The following is a 17,165-nucleotide window of genomic DNA, read 5'->3' as shown; positions in this document are numbered from 1 at the left end:
AAAAAGTAATCCTTATATTACTGTCAAAAAGTCTTTTTACATAAGCTGATAAAAACTCTATTTTTTCATAAATCTCCAACCCCACTTACATCAGAGTTTTCACTATATATAGGAAAACCAAAACTAAAACTATCTTGAGTCTCCTCAACAAGCATGAGGGGAGAGCTCGATAATCTACCATTAATTAACCTTATCTATTTCTAAACAAACTTATTAAATACATAACGTATTGTGCTGTAAATACATAGAGTCCTAATTACATTGAAAATCCAACTCTATCTCCTCGTATGCATGATTCTTCTTGGATCCTTGACAGCTGTACAATTTCTGTTGTGGCTGAGATATGTTGAGGAACATTCACTGAATAGGCTGGCCTCGGATGCTAGCTGTATAGATAGCTCATTAATTAGTAAAGATGAGTACTCTATTTTCACGGTCCCTGTCTTCCATTCTTCTTCACCATTTAAAGACCACGCTCCAAGCTCTTTAATCCTTCAATACCAACGCATAACACCATATGCCTCATGATCTGGATGCCTTGTGGGCTGAACAGGTGTACCAACCAAAAATTCCGGTAACCCTACCAGAACCCTAGTAATTCGGTCATAAAGTGCCTTTAGGAAAACTTTAGCAAAAAACCAAAATATTTCACTTTTTCTTCAAAACTTACACCTGTCACTGTTTGAAATGCTATGACAGCCTTGTATGATCTCCCTCCTGTCCTCGAGGCATTTCTTTCAAAATTCACTGACTTCATCATCAAATTTCATTGTTTTCTTATAAAACAGCGTTCTACAGTAGTTTCGTAGCGCGCTACGAAACTACTGTTTTTGTCAAAACAAAACATATTTATCTTGCAGCGCTTTCTGCTTAAAATTCATGATTTCTTCAGATATTTTATACAGGTGTTAGGGACCTAAATAACTTCAAAATGATGGAGGTTGAACCAAAATTTATCAAAACTTTGAAAAGTACCTTTCCTCTTAAGTCAGTGAGCTAGTTTCCCTAGCTTCTTCTTCAAACTGCTAACCTCTTCCTTCAAAGCCTTATTTTCTGATCTCAGACACAGGTTCAGCTTTCTTACGTTTTTTGCTTGCTTAAGTGCTGGTATCATCCACGAAAATACATCAGACCCTGAGCCAGCTTGCTTCAGTAGACTTGTGCTGCCTTTTAATACAGCCCTTCTATAACTAGCATATCTCATTGCACGTTCTCTAGAAAAACTCCTTATCTGAGCCACCTCTTCCTGGTTTTTTCCTGCCTGGTTCTTGATAGCAATGACATTCCCTCCTTGGCTAATAATAACCTTTTTACTTTTGTCTTTACTCCTGACTGCATGCACTGTTTTAGTCAAAACCTCAAGAAACTCTGTACTAAGCATTTTAACAGCTGCCTCCTCTTTTTGCACTTTCTCGGCCTCTTTCATTTGTCTTCTTGTAATTGGCCTCCGTGGCTTGAACACATATTCTTCACTTGGCTCCTCAAACCGTAACCTTTTTGAAGCCTTTGATTTCTTCATGCTCTCTGGTGAGGATTGGGTTAAGTCAATGTGCATTGGTTGCACTGGCTGGTCCTGCTCAAGCTCCATTGGCTCAATCTGCACTGACTGATCTTGTTCAAGTTCAATTGCTTCAAGTAAATCAGTTAAACTAGCTTTTGACACAGGACTTTCTTCAACAGCAATTGACTTACCCTTCTCCTTGCTTAACTGACCTCTGGTTTTTACTCTTGATACCTTTTCAACTTCACTTGATGCAGGTGCATCCTTCTTCTGTTTGACCTTCTCTTTTGATGATGATTGAGGTGTCTCCTTGATCACCAAAGGCTTCACTGGTTTCTTCAACTTGGTTTTGGACTTCTTCTGATCTTTCACCTCCTTCCTGAGCTCAGCAAGAGTAGGTTCTTCAATTGCTTTTTCTCTTTCCCTAACAGGCAATGGAGTAAGGCCTGTCTTGCTCTGAAAGCCAGCCATAAAAATAAAGGAGTCCCAATCTTTACCAATCTTCTGCAAACCATCTAACACTAACAACTTCACCAAACCATGATGAAACAGTGATGTTTCACAGTCATCTTTTTTCAGCTGAATTTTATCACACATTTTACTTAGGCTTCTGAACAAGTAGAAAGGGATATCTATTGATGCTTTGCCTGTGAAATGTAACAAAAGTTTAAAATGATATGAATAAACTTTGTTATACCTCCCTTCGCATGTTAAATATTTTTGGATGCATGTGAGGAGCAGGGCAAAATGTTCCTTCACGTAACTCCTTGGCACAGTTTTTGTGAGATCTTTGTTTACATAAGGTTCCTTCAAAAATTCCTTACAGGGGCTCATGTCGAATTTAAAATTTTTGAACCATTCATGTCCACCTCTAGGAATCTCTGTCACATTAGAAATGGCTTCTGGGGATACAGGGAATTCTAGCATTGACACCTTAGAATTTAAACCAGTAAAATTCAATGCAAAAGCTTTTGTTACCTCTGCGTGCCCTCCTTGCAACTTCTCACAAAACCTCCAGCAACCAGCACTTTTAAAAGCTCTTGCTACACCTTCATCCTTTAACGTAATATCAAGCCCCTCCGGTTCTGTTCTTTAGCACCTACCGGATCGATGTTCCCTTTTCTCCATTTTTCTTTGAAAACTTTCGGACAGAGAACTAACAGCAGCTTCAACTCAGAATGCAACTTCAAACTTTGGAATGCAGGCTCGCTTGCAATCGGGTCCTTTTAAAAGAAAACTCGGGCTCCCTTTGCGCTTCAACAGTCTTGTCATACAAGCAAATCAGTTTACGCACAAATAACAAATATCTTGACACTACCATACATCATAAAATCACTTTGAATGATGTTTATGTGCGTGGTTCTGAACCTCATGGCGGAATGATGACCCATAATGACCTGGAGAGGACATCAACTGACAACATATGGACGGACCTAATGACTCAACCCCCCAGACTTGACATTTCAAGAAAACGCGCTGCAAAATCCCCGAATCCCTGATTTAGTAGCGTAGACAGTTTAAAATTAACGAAATGCGCTACGAAATGGCTGATAGATGACACGCTACGAAAAAACAGAAACATCATTGCGCTACCAAATTGGCCAATCAGACTGCGCTGCGAAACTGCGCAAAGGACCAATGACGTAACCAAGACAAGACATGCCTTAAACAATTATGATGAAGGATGATAAACGGTTTTTTGAAAATGACTCACATCAATACCTTTTTAAAACATTATCCCTAAGTAACACACATAGGAACATAACCACTAGACAACTCTTTTTTGACTATGAAATTTTTTTGAACAACATTACATACATTAACTGCAATTTACATTGACTGCAATTCTAAGTGATAACGAAGAGGACTTGAAACAACTCAAGGAGCTTGACCCTTTTGAAATTTTGCTTAACTCAAAAACTGGTTTACCTCTCCCAAATTGGAGTTCTTTTGTCAGTGGTTTACAAAGCCCCAATAGTCCTTTTCATACTCATACTTTGTCTTCTGCCTCTGCCAGTCCAAATAGCCCTCAGACAACATCTCATACTAGTTCTGGTCCTTCTGGTCATACAATACCTATTGTCACTGTTCATCCTTTCATTATGGTTGTACCTGCTAGGTATTCTCCTCTAGCTCTCCCTGCTGTTCTGCATGATCTTCCTAATAAATATGCTGCTAGGATTCCAACATGGGGAGGAGATGAAGACATTACAGCTGAAGAACATGTGGATAGATTCAATGATTTTATTGATAGGTATGAAGTGGATGATGAAGATGTAAAACTGAGATTGTTTGCTCAGTCTTTCATTGGGGAAGTCAGGAAATGGTTTAAAGCCTTGGGAGCTGGTAGCATTCATAGTTGGGCTGAGTTTGAAGATAGTTTTCTGAGGAAATGGGGAAATAGAACTAATCCTGTTCAGGCCCTCACTGAATATAATAATTTAAGAAGAGCTCCAGATGAGACTGTTCAAAACTTTTCTAAGAGGTTTAATAAAATTTATAATTCCATTCCAGCACACTTGAAACCTCCTGGAGCTTTGGCACAGTTAAGATATGCTGAGTCTTTTGATTCTGATTTCTCTCTTTTACTCAGAGAAAGAGAGTCTGCTACACTGGCTGACATGCAGAATGATGCTATCAAAGTAGAGGTGAATATACTTGCTGCTAAAAAGTCCAAGATGGCTAAGGCTAAGATAAAGGAAGAGGAGAGGCCTTCTACCTCTGCTCAAGAAGATAAATTTGAAACCATGATGAAGACTATGGAGAAATTGATGGACCAATTAGCACTTGGGAATACTGCTGCTCCCCAAGCACAACAAGAACCTCGTTTCAGAAATCCTCAGTTTAGAAGGCCTCAAAATCAGCAAAGGCCAAGGGAAAATAGAAATCAGCAAGCTGATCCTCCTGTAAGACCTCCTTTTCAACAAAATATGGTGGATGAGGAAGAAGAACCTGAGGAACCTGAGGAATCTATTCATTGTCTTGGTGAAGAAGATTCAGAGATCTTCCTAACAAAGGAGGAACATGATGAGTCCAGCCAACTAAAAGCCGAGGAGGAACCCTCAGATTTCTTAAAGGGTTATCAACATGCCATATTTGAAATCCAAAAGCAATACAACCTCAGAAACAGAGATGTCCCTATTACAGCAAATAAGGCTCAGCTCAAGAAGAATGTTTCAAAAGCAGTGGAAGACAAAAAAGAAAAGCCAAAACAAGCTGATGGAAAAAGTGATTCTCCTCTTGAGAAAAAGGATAATCAAACCCCTGCTCCTCCTAAGGAAATTGAAAGGTCTACTTCTGTGTTTAATATAGAAAATGAGATGGCTAAAATTAAAATATCAGTCCCATTTAATGAAATCTTGAAAGTAGACAAGTATAGAAGTAAGATTGTGGAAATGCTTAATTCTCCACCAGGAGGGGCTGATATTTTGAATGTGCAAGAGGATAATCCTATTATTTGTTTAGGTCCAAGACTGGAAGATGAGCAAAATGATGAGTTTCCTCCTTTCTATATAAGCATCAATATACATGAGATGACTCTACATAATGCCATGCTGGATTCAGGGGCATCCCATAACCTCATGCCTAAAGTCATTATGGAAAGGTTAGGATTAGAAGTGACTAGACCATACAAGGACTTATTTTCTTTTGATTCAAAGAGGGTTCATTGTATTGGGCTGATAAAGGATGTGGTTGTGGCACTCACACAAATCCCAGCCAAAACCACTGTCATGGATATTGTTGTTGCAGATGTTCCACCTAAATTTGGGATGTTACTCTCAAGGTCATGGGCAGCAAAAATAAAGGGTACCATGCAAATGGATCTGACTTATGCTACCATTCCAGTGTTTGGTGAGCAAAGAAGGTTATATCGTGAGACAAGGATGGCATATATGGTGAGCAGCAAGGACAAACCACAGAATTTCCCTATTTATTCTTGTGATACAGGCCTTGGATCAGCCATTCTCTTCAATGAAGCAGTTGGAAAGGAACCACAAGAAGAACATGCAGAAAATCAGTGTCAGGAGGTGCAACAAAGTAATGAAGAAGACATCACTGGTTGCTGGTCTTTATACTTTGATGGAGCAGCAGGAAAAGAAGGTGCAGGAGCTGGGATTTGGGTCATGAGTCCAACTGAAGAAAGTAAGTTTCTGTCATATAAACTTAATTTTGATTGTACTAATAATATGGCGGAGTATGAGTCTCTGGTATTAGGCTTAGAAACCTTGATAGAATTGAAGGCAAAAAACATTGTTGTTTATGGAGATTCTGAATTAGTCATAAAGCAAGTTCAAGGCACTTATCAAACAAAGGATGCAAGGATGAGAGCTTATAGAAACTTGGTGTTGGAATTGTTGGAAAAGTTTCAGTCCTATACTTTCAATATAAAAACCAGAGATCAGAATTCAATTGCAGATTCCCTTGCTGTTGCAGCTAGTCTTTTTGTTATCCCTAAGCATTCTTCTGATAGCTATGAAGTGAAAGTTCGTCATAGGCCAGTCATCCCAGATAATATTTTACATTGGCAAGTCTTTGAAGATGATCAGCAGGTGAGAAGTTTCCTAGAGTTGAAAGGAGAATTTGAGCATAGTCAAATTGATCAGCAGAACATGTTAGTGGAGACAAAAGAAAAGCCTGAGGTATTGCAGCTGCAAAATAATCTAATTCCTAAAGGTCTTATTCCACTTGAGAAACTATTTGATCAGAATGATGTGTTTAAAGCACCAAGGTTGCAAGCCAATGAAGAAGAAATAGAGAGTTGCAATTTAGGTGACTCAGTGGTGCCTAAATTAGTCAAAATTTCAAAGTTTTTATCAGCTGATATAAAAGTCAAATATGTTGAACTGATGAAGAAGTTTATTGATGTTTTTGCATGGAGCTATGCTGATTTGAAGCAGTATGATTCTTCAATCATACAGCATACTATCCCAATTAAGCAAAATGAGAAGCCTTTTAAGCAAAAATTAAGAAGAATTAATCCTCTCTTAATGCCATTAATTGAAAAGGAAGTGAAGAAGCTTTTTGATGCAAAGATTATTGTTCCAATCAGATTTTCAAATTGGCTTGCTAACTTGGTACCAGTTAGGAAAAAGAATGGAGAGATAAGGATTTGCATAGACTTCAGGAATTTGAACAAGGCTTCATTGAAAGACAATTATCCTCTTCCTAAAATGGATCTTATTTTGCAGAATATTGTTGGCTCTCAAAGAATGTCAATGTTAGATGGCTTCTCAGGGTACAATCAGATCCTTGTTCATCCAGATGATCAGGAGAAGACAGCTTTCACTACACCATGGGGCACATTTATGTATGCAAAGATGCCTTTTGGCCTCATGAATGCAGGGGCGACTTTCCAGAGGGCTATGGACATTGCTTTTGCAGAGGAAAAAGATAAATCAGTTGTGGTATATCTTGATGATATCACAGTCTTTTCAAAGAGGGAGGAAGATCATTTAAAGCACCTTGAAAAGATACTGCTGAAGTGTAGGAGGTTTGGTATTTCTTTAAACCCAACCAAAAGTATCTTTGCTTTGACTTCTGGTAAATTGCTTGGGCATATTATTTCTGAGGAAGGAATTAGGATTGATCCTAATAGAGTCAGTGCTATCCAAAAGTTAGATTTGCCAAGGAGCAAGAAAGAGATTCAATCTTTCCTTGGTAAAGTTAATTTTGTTAGAAGGTTCATCCCTAACTTTGCTGAAGTGGTTAAACATATCACAAAAATGCTAAGGAAAGGAGCAGAATTTAAGTGGACAGCTGAGGCAAGGAAGTCATTTGAAGAAATTAAGAAATCACTTACTCAAGCACCAGTCCTCATCAGCCCTGATTTCACTAAGGAATTTCTAATCTTCACATTTGCTTCTGAAGATACAATTGCTGGAGTCTTATTGCAGAAAGGAAGTCAAGGTACTGAACAGCCTATTTCATTCTTTAGTAAGACATTGGCTAATGCTGAATTGAAGTATAACATTTTAGAAAAGCAGGCATATGCATTGGTAAAGGCAATCAAGGATTTTAGAATTTATGTGTTACATTCTCATATTGTTGCATATGTGCCAAGTGCTGTTATTAAAGACATCCTTACACAAGCAGACCCGGATGGAAAAAGAGGAAAATGGATAGCCAAATTGTTAGAATATGACATTGAAATTAGGCCCACCAAGTTGGTGAAGGGTCAAGGTTTGGCAAAATTGTTAACTCATTCAAATCTGGACAGCAGTGATATCAATTTTAACGCAGAAATATCAGAAATTTTTGAAGAAGAAGAAGAGTTAGTTCAAATCAATGAAAAATTTTTGACACCAGAATGGTATAGGGATGTGGCATTTGTTTTACAGCACAATAGAGCTCCTGATAACCTTTCCAAGTCTAAAGCTCAGTTCACCAAGCTGAAGTCCCTTAGATACTTTGTGTATGAGCAGAATTTATTTTGGAAGGATGTTGGAGGGATTCTATTAAATTGTCTGATTGAAGAAGAGGCTGATAGGGTGATTGATGAATTTCATAAGGGAGATTGTGGAGGCCATCATTATTGGAAGGCCACTGCAAATAAAATTTTGAGAGCTGGATATTTTTGGCCCACTATGTTCAAGGACATTTACAAGAAAATAGCAGCCTGCCATGAATGTCAGATGTTTGAGGGCAAGAGAAAGCTTATGCCTATGCCATTGGTTCCTATCTATGTAGAAGCACCCTTTCAACAGTGGGGGTTAGATTTTATAGGTGAGATACATCCTCCTTCATCAGGACAACATCGGTGGATACTCACAGCCACTGATTATTTTACAAAGTGGATAGAGGCAATACCTACCAGGCAAGCTAATGATTCAGTTATAATATCTTTTCTAGAAAATAACATTTTATCAAGGTTTGGTTGTCCAATCAAGATTATCACAGATAATGCCCAGGCTTTTAAGTCTAAAAGGCTGATAAATTTTTGTTATCAGTACCATATTTCCCTTGGTCATTCCACAGCTTACTATCCACAGGGAAATGGATTAGCTGAAAGTTCAAATAAAAGCCTTGTGAGGATTATCAAAAAACTGCTGCAAGAAAACAAAAAGGCTTGGCACTTAAAGTTGAAGTATGCCTTGTGGGCTGATCGCATTTGCACAAAAAGATCTATTGGAACATCACCTTATGAGCTTGTGTATGGAGCAGAAGCTATTTTCCCAACATCTCTTGGGGTACCAGTTATGAAGCTGATTCAAGGGCTAGAAGAGGAACCAAATGCCATACAGCGAAGGATAAACCAGTTGATAGCTTTGCAAGAAAAAAGGAATGAGGTGTTTGAAGGCCATCAACAGAATCAGAATCGGGTCAAGAGAGCTTTTGACAAGAAGATTAAGGATGTTACATTTCAGATTAATGACAAAGTCTTGAAGTGGGAAGCTAGAATTGAAGAAAAAGGTAAGCATGGCAAATTTGAGAATTTATGGAAGGGACCATATCTGATTTCTGCTTTCCATGGAAACAACACCTATATTCTGCAAGAAGTTGATGGATCACCATATGCTGGAGGACCTGTTAATGGCAGGTTCTTAAAGCATTACAATCAGTGAAAATCTGCCAAGTATCTCATGATCATTGTAAATAACCGTTTTGTGAATGTTTTCTGTTAAAAATAAATGACAAGCTGAACAAGAAAACTTTAGCCCGAGGTGAAGGCCCACAAAGTTTGAAGGGAATGCTTGTCAGCCGTGTGGGAGTGTAATAAAATGGACAAAGACACTGGTTCTACGAGTTCTTAGTGCACTACAGGAGCACACTATCCCAAGTGGAGCCACTGTTATCACTTAGAATTGCAGTCAATGTAAATTGCAGTCAATGTATGTAATGTTGTCCAAAAAAATTTCATAGTCAAAAAAGAGTTGTCTAGTGGTTATGTTCCTATGTGTGTTACTTAGGGATAATGTTTTAAAAAGGTATTGATGTGAGTCATTTTCAAAAACCGTTTATCATCCTTCATCATAATTGTTTAAGGCATGTCTTGTCTTGTTTACGTCATTGGTCCTTTGCGCAGTTTCGCAGCGCAGTCTGATTGGCCAATTTGGCAGCGCAATGATGTTTCTGTTTTTTCGTAGCGTGTCATCTATCAGCCATTTCGTAGCGCATTTCGTTAATTTTAAACTGTCTGCGCTACTAAATCGGGGATTCGGGGATTTTGCAGCGCGTTTTCTTGAAATGTCAAGTCTGGGGGGTTGAGTCATTAGGTCCGTCCATATGTTGTCAGTTGATGTCCTCTCCAGGTCATTATGGGTCATCATTCCGCCATGAGGTTCAGAACCACGCACATAAACATCATTCAAAGTGATTTTATGATGTATGGTAGTGTCAAGATATTTTTTATTTGTGCGTAAACTGATTTGCTTGTATGACAAGACTGTTGAAGCGCAAAGGGAGCCCGAGTTTTCTTTTAAAAGGACCTGATTGCAAGCGAGCCTGCATTCCAAAGTTTGAAGTTGCATTCTGAGTTGAAGCTGCTGTTAGTTCTCTGTCCGAAAGTTTTCAAAGAAAAATGGAGAAAAGGGAACATCGATCCGGTAGGTGCTAAAGAACAGAACCGGAGGGGCTTGATATTACGTTAAAGGATGAAGGTGTAGCAAGAGCTTTTAAAAGTGTTGGTTGCTGGAGGTTTTGTGAGAAGTTGCAAGGAGGGCACGCAGAGGTAACAAAAGCTTTTGCATTGAATTTTACTGGTTTCAATTCTAAGGTGTCAATGCTAGAATTCCCTGTATCCCCAGAAGCCATTTCTAATGTGACAGAGATTCCTAGAGGTGGACATGAATGGTTCAAAAATTTTAAATTCGACATGAGCCCCTGTAAGGAATTTTTGAAGGAACCTTATGTAAACAAAGATCTCACAAAAGCTGTGCCAAGGAGTTACGTGAAGGAACATTTTGCCCTGCTCCTCACATGCATCCAAAAATATTTAACATGCGAAGGGAGGTATAACAAAGTTTATTCATATCATTTTAAACTTTTGTTACATTTCACAGGCAAAGCATCAATAGATATCCCTTTCTACTTGTTCAGAAGCCTAAGTAAAATGTGTGATAAAATTCAGCTGAAAAAAGATGACTGTGAAACATCACTGTTTCATCATGGTTTGGTGAAGTTGTTAGTGTTAGATGGTTTGCAGAAGATTGGTAAAGATTGGGACTCCTTTATTTTTATGGCTGGCTTTCAGAGCAAGACAGGCCTTACTCCATTGCCTGTTAGGGAAAGAGAAAAAGCAATTGAAGAACCTACTCTTGCTGAGCTCAGGAAGGAGGTGAAAGATCAGAAGAAGTCCAAAACCAAGTTGAAGAAACCAGTGAAGCCTTTGGTGATCAAGGAGACACCTCAATCATCATCAAAAGAGAAGGTCAAACAGAAGAAGGATGCACCTGCATCAAGTGAAGTTGAAAAGGTATCAAGAGTAAAAACCAGAGGTCAGTTAAGCAAGGAGAAGGGTAAGTCAATTGCTGTTGAAGAAAGTCCTGTGTCAAAAGCTAGTTTAACTGATTTACTTGAAGCAATTGAACTTGAACAAGATCAGTCAGTGCAGATTGAGCCAATGGAGCTTGAGCAGGACCAGCCAGTGCAACCAATGCACATTGACTTAACCCAATCCTCACCAGAGAGCATGAAGAAATCAAAGGCTTCGAAAAGGTTACGGTTTGAGGAGCCAAGTGAAGAATATGTGTTCAAGCCACGGAGGCCAATTACAAGAAGACAAATGAAAGAGGCCGAGAAAGTGCAAAAAGAGGAGGCAGCTGTTAAAATGCCTAGTACAGAGTTGCTTGAGGTTTTGACTAAAACAGTGCATGCAGTCAGGAGTAAAGACAAAAGTAAAAAGGTTATTATTAGCCAAGGAGGGAATGTCATTGCTATCAAGAACCAGGCAGGAAAAACCCAGGAAGAGGTGGCTCAGATAAGGAGTTTTTCTAGAGAACGTGCAATGAGATATGCTAGTTATAGAAGGGCTGTATTAAAAGGCAGCACAAGTCTACTGAAGCAAGCTGGCTCAGGGTCTGATGTATTTTCGTGGATGATACCAGCACTTAAGCAAGCAAAACACGTAAGAAAGTTGAACCTGTGTCTGAGATCAGAAAATAAGGCTTTGAAGGAAGAGGTTAGCAGTTTGAAGAAGAAGCTAGGGAAACTAGCTCACTGACTTAAGAGGAAAGGTACTTTTCAAAGTTTTGATAAATTTTGGTTCAACCTCCATCATTTTGAAGTTATTTAGGTCCCTAACACCTGTATAAAATATCTGAAGAAATCATGAGTTTTAAGCAGAAAGCGCTGCAAGATAAATATGTTTTGTTTTGACAAAAACAGTAGTTTCGTAGCGCGCTACGAAACTACTGTAGAACGCTGTTTTATAAGAAAACAATGAAATTTGATGATGAAGTCAGCGAATTTTGAAAGAAATGCCTCGAGGACAGGAGGGAGATCATACAAGGCTGTCATAGCATTTCAAACAGTGACAGGTGTAAGTTTTGAAGAAAAAGTGAAATATTTTGGTTTTTTGCTAAAGTTTTCCTAAAGGCACTTTATGACCGAATTACTAGGGTTCTGGTAGGGTTACCGGAATTTTTGGTTGGTACACCTGTTCAGTCCACAAGGCATCCAGATCATGAGGCATATGGTGTTATGCATTGGTATTGAAGGATTAAAGAGCTTGGAGCGTGGTCTTTAAATGGTGAAGAAGAATGGAAGACAGGGACCGTGAAAATAGAGTACTCATCTTTACTAATTAATGAGCTATCTATACAGCTAGCATCCGAGGCCAGCCTGTTCAGTGAATGTTCCTCAACATATCTCAGCCACAACAGAAATTGTACAGCTGTCAAGGATCCAAGAAGAATCATGCATACGAGGAGATAGAGTTGGATTTTCAATGTAATTAGGACTCTATGTATTTACAGCACAATACCTTATGTATTTAATAAGTTTGTTTAGAAATAGATAAGGTTAATTAATGGTAGATTATCGAGCTCTCCCCTCATGCTTGTTGAGGAGACTCAAGATAGTTTTAGTTTTGGTTTTCCTATATATAGTGAAAACTCTGATGTAAGTGGGGTTGGAGATTTATGAAAAAACAGAGTTTTTATCAGCTTATGTAAAAAGACTTTTTGACAGTAATATAAGGATTACTTTTTCTTCCCAAGATTCATCATGTGTTCAATGCTCAGAATATGTGTGGTTTTGTCATTATCCTTTATATATTTTACAGCTCACTAAATATGCAATCACTCTGAATTCACCTAGTGCTCAGACTTCCTGTGTATATTTATGAGTTGGGGTTCTTTTTGAGAGATGTTTTGAGTGTTAAACATTATATGCCTTGGCTTCTATGATTGAGTGGTTTATAGTTTACTGCAGAAGTATTTGACTCCATGAGCCCAATGGAAGAGATGTTATTTTGTTGTTCCAACCAGCTTGTTTTCATAAAATGTTTGAAGAGTTAGCCATCTTTTCTTGTTAATAATTCCTATCACAAATCTGTGAGAGAGCCCTCTCTGACTAAGGAGGCTAACCTTAGTCTAAAGCCTGGTCTGAAGTAGTTACATAAAATCTAACTGGTAGCAGCCATCAGTACATGATTTTGTGATAACATTTTGGTGCGTCTGCCGGGAGCCTGAAGATTACTCATTCCCGAAATTTTAAGATTGAACTTCTGAAGGTAGCAGGAGCTCAAAAAGGTTTTCGAGGCTACAAAACTACCTTGGCGACTCCACACATCAAATAAGAAATTAGAAGGTGACTCCACTGCTAAAAGATCAGTAGCTTGATGAAGTTACAAGATGAGTTCCACTGCAAGAATGAATGCCAGGTATGCTCCTATGAATCAGTCTCATATCCCTGGTTTTCCAAATCCTATGCCAAAGGTTGATTGGTTAGAGGATCTTCCGATATTCAAAGATGAAAAGAAGGACAATGCTGCTCTTCATTTGGTTAGGTTTCATATGCATGTACGCAGTCTTAAGGTTCACTTTCCTGAGGATTGTCTCATGAGGATGTTTATGGCCACTTTAGAAGGAAAAGCATGGTCTTGGTATAAAAGTTTGGAAAATGGTTCATTATCTTCTCTTGCTGATTTCCATAATGTGTTCTATGACATGTATAAAGAGTGTCATCCTTCCTTATTGTTGCTCAAAGATTGTTGTAGACATTCTTTAAATCTCATTCAGTACTTGGAGGATTGTTATGATGATGATGAGTTTATGGATGAAGAAATTTTAGAGGCTCTTCATAACAATGCATTTCAGCACCAAGAAGAAAGTACAACATCTCATGAAATGCAGCATGAAGATCAGCAGGGGTTTATTTATGAAAACCATGTTCAATCCTCTGATATTGATGTAGAGATGCAGCAGACTTGTCAGTCTTCGTATCATTATCAAAATGAACATGATTACAAACACCAAGAAGAAATGTTGGAAGAAATTTTTTATGACCCTCAGGCAGAGGAAAAGATTGTTCATTTTTGTAATTTCTTGCAGCAGCTTACACCAAAGAATGATGATAATAATGAGGAAAATTTCATTGTTTGTTGGAATGATTCAGAAAAGCAGTTGGATAGCTTGTCAAATAGAAAATTGGATAGCACATCAAAGGGGTTTTGTGTGGCTAAGGATCAGTTGTCTAAAGAGATAGAATGTTATGATGATTATCAAACTAACCATGTGTTTTTTGACCCTATAGCTGACTACATGGAAAAGATTTACTGTTCAGGCTTCCAATTATATGTTCATCTTGAAGAACAGTTGCACCTCATGCTTCCTTGGTTATTTCAGTATCTGGTTTATTTATGGTTCAAGCACAGTAAGGAGATCCAAGTTTCAGATCAGATTGATGACTGGATTTATTGGAAGTTTCATGTTCCTTGAGCTACAAGTGGAGCTTGCAGCTGATAGGGTAGGTAGATAGGAAAGTGCAAATAAGCTCAAGGTGACTGAGCATTTTTATTTTTCAGTAGATATAGACTTCTTTCTCCTACAGTGATCATCAAGCTTAAGCCAGAGGTGAAGGCCCAAGGAACTTAAAGAAGATGTTTGTCAAATAAATTTTTGTTCATGATAAGAGGATAAGGCACTGGAACTGCAGGTTCTTAGTGTACCACAAGGGCACACTATCCCAAGTGGAGCCACTGTTATCACTGAAAATATTTCAAAGGAAAAGGAGAGCAGAAATCTTCATCAAATTCAAGCAAGGCAGCTCCTCAATCAAGCAAGGTATTTTCTTCCAAGTTGTGTTGTCTAAAGAAATTTCAAAGGAGAAAATGTCAAAAGAAAGGAAAATATCATCATCAGTACAACCATCACCAATGTACAAGAATGACAGAAACAAGGCAGCCAACAGTCAAGAAGAAAGACAGAGCTTTGAGGAGGATAAGGAGAAATTTTGAAACTAGCTACGAATCCATGTTTTCGTAGCGCAGACATTGTAAAAATCCTGTTTTGCGCTACGAAATCAGTGTTTTCGCAGCGCACTGCGAAACCCCTGTAGCAGCCTGTTTCTGCTGAAGAAACTCTGTTTTCTGCTTTTACTAGTCAATTTCTAAAAGCTTTCCTGAGAAGCTGAGAACTTAATTTTGCAAACTGAAAGAGGCTTTTCTTCCAAACATGCTGCACTACAAAAACCTCTTTCCGTTTCTTCAAATTCGTTCTGAGGTGGGAGTAATTTATGGTTAAACTTGCGCTACGAAACTGCAGAAAGTCAAGCTTTGTCTACGGGTTTTAGTAGTGTTTTTCAAAATCAGTTTCTGGTCACATGAAAGGCTATATTGGAATTCTGAAGGAGGTTTCTCTTCATAACATTTCCAGCTACAATAACCTATCTCACGTTATTCGCATGTGTTTTCAGTTGGGAGATAAGAAGCTTTCATTGAGACCCTAATTTCAGAAAACGGATTTTTCCCTGTTTGCCACGTGTTTTTCAGGGACAGGTTCTGGACAGCTGGAGAAATATTTTAAAAAAACAGGAGAGGTTTTTGTTCTAGACATCATGGGCTACAAAAACCTCCTTCAGTTTCGTAAAATATGTCATGGATGAAGAGATAAAGGCTCTGCAATTTTCAAGGATCTAACCCTAAAAACAGGGAAACATGTTCCCTAAATTCTAGGGTTTCTCATCAGCAGTTGGGTGACCACGTGGGAGGCTTCATCAAATTCGACCTCATGGAGTATTAGGTGTCAAAGAATGCTTTAAATGTTTAGATAAGTTTGTTGTAATCATAATAAGGGGTTACACTCCTAGTTGTATTAGGTCTCTAGGACTACTAGTTAGGTGTCAAATACATTTAATGGTTTGTTTTATGGTTAGAATAGGTGTCACTGATGGCAAATTCGAATTCTCTTGAGGAGGGATGATGGAATCCTAATTGTAAATGCTTTATATAGAGCAAGAGGTCGAATTAGCAAGGGGTTGGAGACTTTTTGGCTCAACTGCTGCTCTATGTGCAGACTGTGTATATTTTTAACCTAATGCAGAATTTCTACTTAGACAACTCAAGATTCATGAAGAGTTCTTGTGTGTTCTTGTTTTGATGGAATCTTCCAATACTTACATTGGAGTGAGGTTTACTTATGATACTCAGAATTCATCAATGATGCTCTGACTTCCTTCATAGATAAACTAACTGTGTTTCACTGTTTTATATTTGCATTTCTGCACTTGAACTCTATAATGCCTTGACTTCCATGCTAGGTAGAATGTTTTGGCTTCACTACTCAGGATTCAAAGAGGGTTTTTAATGTCCTATTGTCTCATGGCTTTCCTCTTTCACTTACTTGCAGTGGTATGAATACATGTTACTTAGAATTCATCAATGATGCTCTAACTTCCTTCATGTATTTATAAACTGTGTTTCCTTGCATTGTATCTTTGTTTTGTTGATGTATAAAAACTCTCTATGCCCTGACTTCATGTTAAGCTGGTCTTGCTGTGGTACTGAACATACTTTGACTCCATAGCCCAATGGTAGCCAACCTTCATCTTTCAACCTATAAACATATACAATCACAAACCATAGAGTTAGCCATCTATCTTATTCTTTAATCAAAATCTTTAACCCTTTGAGAGAGCCCTCTCAAGCTGAGGAGGCTAAGCCTCAGCCAAAAGTTTGGTTTGAAACAGTTACTCAAAGTCTTCCTGATCAGCAGCTTACCAGTGCTTGATTTTGTGATAACAGAAAGATTGAATCTCTCTTTTGTTTCTTGGGAAATCTAATTGTTGGATTGCTTCAACTCTTGCGGGGTCGAGGTGAATACCATCTTCTTAAATAATGTTCCCTAGCAGTTTTCCCTCCTTAATGGAAAATAAGCTCTTCTTTGGATTCAGTGAAATGTCATAGTTCCTACACCTCTGAAAAACAATCCTTAGATGATGCAAATTCTCTTCATCAGATTTGGAAAAAACTGTAAGGTCATCCAAGTAAATAACTAGAAATACATATTTTTCATTGTCAAAAGCAATGTCCATTGCTCACTAAAATGTGGCCCCTACATTCTTCAAACCAAATGGCATCTTAGCGTAGATAAAAGTACCCCATGGTGTCCACAAAGGCTGTTTTCAATTGATCATCTTCATGCACCAAAATTTGGTTGTATCCAGAATATCCATCAAGAAGTGACATCCTTTAAGCCCAAACTACCCTCTGCAAAATATGGTCCAT

At 38.3% G+C, this 17,165-nt stretch overlaps 1 pseudogene; it reads left to right on the top strand.

The window, feature by feature from the left end:
- Positions 1–11,222: 11,222 nt before the first annotated feature.
- The window catches only part of LOC149167828 (uncharacterized), a 40,803-nt pseudogene continuing 34,860 nt past the window's right edge, over positions 11,223–17,165 (top strand).

This window comes from Pinus tabuliformis, chromosome 5_1 (assembly GCF_031772625.1).
Source record: "Pinus tabuliformis cultivar Carrire ecotype Pingquan chromosome 5_1, CPIR1, whole genome shotgun sequence".
Classification (NCBI taxonomy): Eukaryota; Viridiplantae; Streptophyta; class Pinopsida; order Pinales; family Pinaceae; genus Pinus; species Pinus tabuliformis.
The sequence above is the reverse complement of the archived record's forward strand: the minus strand, read 5'-3'. Positions and strand labels throughout refer to the sequence as shown.